Genomic DNA, 5,310 nt, shown 5'->3' with positions numbered 1-5,310 from the left:
AGGTCACCGCCGCCGCCGTGCCTCGTTGCTTGCTCGAGGCCGAGGACGAAGACGCCGCCGCTCCTGCTACCTGCCGAATAATTAAATATAATTGAATATATTTTCATAATAAAATTATATTGGGTTGAAAATATTACTACTTATTTTCTATAAGCTTAGTCAAACTTAAAGCGGTTTAATTTTAACCAAAGTCAAAATGTCTTATAACCTGAAATGGATGGAGTATCTAAAACAACGAATTTAGATAAAATATTTCCTAAATTAATTTATTTTAGGACGGGAATAGAATTGTAGAGAAGATCCTATATATATACCCGCACAAATCGTACTCGTAGATGACATATGCAGAACGTGCCGGATCACGTCATTAAACTGGTATAAAGGCCGTAGCAACCAAAAAAGAATTGATAAAAGACAGAGGGCCCACCGTATATGCATGTACTTATGTGACATAAGGACTATACGTGTCCTGGAATCAAGGTGTTACCCGATCTCTTTTCAAGCGTTGGCCGGGTGGATCAATAATCGGTGATCGATGCCACCAAGCGCTATGACCACACCACCGTATCTCCGGCGAGTCTCTCCGGCGGCGAGTTGCTTTGGCTGCGCCGGCGGCGAGGCCCCCACCTTGGACGACAATGACGTGGCGCCGCTGCTGGACGTCGAGACCGGCGGCGGCGATCGGAGAGGACGGCCGTCGGCGGAGGAGATGAGGACAGGCAAGCAGCCCCGCCGCGAGCCGACGACGACGGACGCCGAGATGATGCACGAGTGGAACAGGGCCGGCGTTATGGCCATCAAGTGCGTCGTCCGGGTAAGTGTACTGATCGATCGATCGATCGAGCCCGCCGTGGATCCCAAATTTAATCCTAATTTTTATGCTCTATTCATTCGAAAATATAGCAATGCACGATTAGACATCAGCTAGTAATACGGTGCCTATTGTTAGGTCAAAGAACAAAGGATTCAGTACTGATTCTTTCTAACAAAAACTAGCGTTTTGTACGATTGGACATCAGCTAGTAATACGGTACCCATTGTTAGGTCAAAGGATTCAACACTGATTCTTTCTAACAAAAACTAGCGTTTTGTACGATTGGACATCAGCTAGTAATACGGTACCCATTGTTAGGTCAAAGGATTCAACACTGATTCTTTCTAACAAAGACTAGTGTTTTATGCGATTAGACATCAGCCAGTAATACGGTACCCATTGTTAGGTCAAAGGATGAAAAAGATTCAACACTGATTCTTTCTACTAGGTTGATTATTTTTGGGATAGAGAGAGTAACAATGACTAGCTAGCATTTTGTACGATTAGACATCAGCTAGTAATACGGTACACTGTTAGATCAAAAGATGCAAATGATTAAACACTGATTCTTTCTACCAAAGACTAGCGTTTTGTATTGAGCCGTCTGTTAAGGATACACCTATTGGAGCGTGCGTGTGTTGTGGTACATATATACATGTATTTGGAGAAAAAAAATTATATTTTTGTTGACAGAAAACACGATGCCTGGGAGATCTGCTTAACTCCAGTGCAGGTCCAAAGCTCGCCTTCGGGTGTGCTAGCATGCCAGTTGATTTGATCCTGTAACCAACAAGAAGTAGAAGCAAAGAAATCGCGGTTAAATCTATAAATGATAGCCGATCGGCTAAGTGCCGATGACACATCATTTATCTTTATCTTTGAGCCGATGTCATATGTGTATCGATCGGCAATCTTGAATAAGTAAGAAAGAACTAAATCTACTCGATCAGCTATAGATGTTAACGATATATACTCCTTATATCGATATATACTTAAATCAAGTGATTGGGATAGATCGGTCGCCATGCCGAGACAGTATAAATCACTTAGACCGAAATATATATATTAATAACAGGACTATATATGTCTACAGCATAGCCGATCAGATAGATCTAGCATGTATCGGCTAATACTCCGATACTACTTTATATCAGGATATTAAAACAGGTATAGAGTATCAAGCAAAAGCCTAATATACTCAAATACAGCAATATCTTGGCATAAATGGCAGATTTAACATGTTAATAAAGCATATAAAGCAAATATAGTTAAATCAGATAAGATCGGCTGAAACTCCGATGCTACCCTAATCGGCAACCTGAAGGCAGGCTAGAGGTTGATATTCTAAGTACGACTTAATAGATCAAACTTAACTGATGCAGCATTAAGTATGAAAAGAAGAACAATATCTAGACAATCAAACCACTGGAAGTTTCATAAAGTGGTAAATATCTTATATAATTTAGGTCAACGTCGCTATTTAACCTGGTCGGCTGCCTTCTACCGACAGATGTTAGCCGATTGTAGATTAGATAGCGGTATTGCCGGAGATTATGTAAGATATATGACAGCTCGGCGAATTATATAAACGAGATCAGAGTATCATAAAGATGGAAGCACTAATCCCGAAAACACAAGTCGTCATAACAAGTTTTACCTCTTGTTGAAGATCGAAACCGATGCAGCTCAACCCGAAAAAGAACTCGTCGAAAAAAAACTAAAGTAAAAGGGTGGCGATGCGCCGAGATTGTATTGAACGTGTGTTAAAAGTTACATAGGGCTCGGGTCTATTTATACCTCGAGAATTACAAGATATGTCCATAACGGACACGACTACTATCTCTAACAAACTCTAAGATATTATAAGTCTTTGCGGCAGATTTTTGCCCAATCATATCTCTAAGGAAATTACATAAAACATCCTAATTAATAGATACAATTGCCTCCTCAGGACTCTATCCATGTGCGGCAATCGCCTTGAAGCACCTCAATCCAACCCGACATCACACATCAAGTTGTATTGCTAGGATCGGCTACATCGGCTTACCTAGTCCGACTCAGGCTCAGCCGATCTTATCGTAACCGATCTGGACTCCTGCTCTATTTCCGAACTCGATCTCCGCCTCCGACTTCACTTCAATCTAATCTTCTTTCCCAATGCCGATATTACCAAATTTGGTTGTTAACAATTTTAAATATTAAAAAATATCTTATTACGCATTGTTCAGCCTCTAAATCAGTTCGATTTGGGTAAGATTTGGAAAAAATGCCACATGTAAATAGGACATAAATCTTTTTTGCATTCTCTTTCTAAAAATACTAAGGCCAATAAAATTTGCCTATTACCATAGCAAATATGCGAGTGTCATTTTCACCATCCACATACCCGTGGATGATATATTTGTGAATTTTATCAAAATTTACGTCCAACCAAAGAGGAAATATCCAATGAAAACTTGTGAAAATTATACCTAGCTAAAAGTTCTCTAAATTTCATGAAAAAATTATTAGAGATAGATATAAGCATGAAATACATTGATACCAAATCTCAAATTCAAACTTAACTTACTTTGAGTGGAACGATAAAGACAAATTTTAGATGAATAGTCATGTTTCTATATATATTTCCCTAAAAAAAATTTTACCCCTAAAGAAAATTGAATCCGAACTTAAGATTTTGTAAGAATATATTTCATGCCTATATATCTATTTCTAATAATTTTTTTATGAATTTACAAAAAAGTTATATCTGATCATTTCCCTGAATTTTTATTTATTTAATACTTTTCACCCGATATACCCTATCTACGATCAGTTTGGAATGTTCTCATTGTTCTAGTTCATCTAGCTTGATTTAGCCAGGAATCTAATTACCGTTCTACAGCCCCTACTGCCAGGAGTAGAATTCAACAATCCTTTCCATCTGTTTAGAACAATTCTAATTGGATATTTTTTGCATGCTTTTGCAGGGAGTATTGACAGTGTTTTGGCTGTATATGGTAGATTTAGTGAGAAGACTTTTCAGTACCCACATACTTGGAGCCTTAATAGCGTACGTGGTGGCAATGTTCGTTTCGTTCACTTTTGGACGGTAAGCGAGTCATTGGAAGAGTTGCATGTGGCACCATTTCACACTTTCATCCTACGGGGAGTAAGCAGCACTACGTGAATTACAATGGAAAATTATTTTTATTCCTCGAGAGGTTATTGTTTGCATGTCATTTAGATAAATATAAAAAATTTGAAAAAAAAGAGATGATATATTAACATGTGATATATCACTCCACAAACATGTAAGTTCAAATTCCAACTTATGCATCTCGCAAAAAAACAATTTATTTTTTCTAGTCAAATTTGTTTTCGTTGCGATATATAGAAGTTGAATTTGAACTTGTATGTTTGTAGAGTGATATATTATATATTAATACATTTTATTAAAGTTTTTCATAACTATTTAAATGACATGTAAACAACGAGAGAATATCCTCTCGAGGGATCAAAATTAATCCACTCTCAACTAATAGCTATAGAATTCGCAATCTCATTATTGTGCAACGTTGAAGCCATTCTACGTGTAAGTACATATTGCATATCTCTTCTCTATCTCTACTTATCTCTAATGTTATAAAAATTAAAGATGTTTTTGCTGGTACTTTGGTACGTCATCCGTATATGAGTCGGTTTTTAAGTTTGTTTGCTTTTGAAAAAATATATATGTATTTGAGTCAGGTTTTAAGTTTGTTCGTTTTTGGAAATACAGAAGGAGTCATATAAAAAATCTTTTTAAAAAACTCGCATGCTAATTTGAGATGAGTGGACTCCTAATTACAGCTCATGAATTCATGATCTTTTAGAGAAATATATATCCAAGCAAATTTCGACAGTGATTTTCACCTTAATTAAACCATATATCAATAATAAAATTAAAATAACCTTCACCTGTTGCAACGTATGGGCTTTTTTTAAGTATATAATAAAAGACAAATTGCATATATAATAATAGTCCGGCAGCTTCTCTATTTTATTACTCCACTACGGCTACATGCACAATTGGGGTTTCCACACAGTCGTTATTGTTTCCGTTGCAATGCAGGTGCAGACAGTTTGCGCTGCGTTCGGTTGGAACATTTGGGACCTTTGCCACGCATATAAAACGGAACGAGTTATTAGCACTAATTAAGTATTAATTAAAAATTAAAAATATATTAGTATTATTTTTTAAAGTAACTTTTTTGAGATTTTTAACAATGAGTTGTTCAGAAGTTCAGGAAGTGTTTGTGTAAAAATAAAGGAGCAGAAATTGGAAAAGTTCAGGAAGTGTTTGTGTAAAAATAAGGGAGTAAACGTTGGAAAGAGCAGGAAACGAATGCACCCTTCAGAGCAAATAGCTACTAGTACTATTAAAGAGCACCTCAATTTATCTCTAGAAGTTTGACCAAATGCATTTGTGAAATATCCCATACGTTGGCAATGTCAATGGCTTCAACGAATGATGT

At 36.9% G+C, this 5,310-nt stretch overlaps 1 long non-coding RNA gene across 1 annotated transcript; it reads left to right on the top strand.

Moving 5' to 3' along the window:
- Positions 1 to 485: 485 nt before the first annotated feature.
- Positions 486 to 4,210, top strand: LOC112937854 (uncharacterized). Its single transcript, XR_010739739.1, has 2 exons — positions 486 to 814; positions 3,784 to 4,210. It is a non-coding gene; the product is annotated as an uncharacterized lncRNA (long non-coding RNA).
- Positions 4,211 to 5,310: the final 1,100 nt, after the last annotated feature.

This window comes from Oryza sativa, chromosome 2 (genome assembly GCF_034140825.1).
Source record: "Oryza sativa Japonica Group chromosome 2, ASM3414082v1".
Lineage (NCBI taxonomy): Eukaryota > Viridiplantae > Streptophyta > Magnoliopsida > Poales > Poaceae > Oryza > Oryza sativa.
Note: the sequence above shows the minus strand (reverse complement) of the source record. Positions and strands in the feature narration are given on the sequence as shown.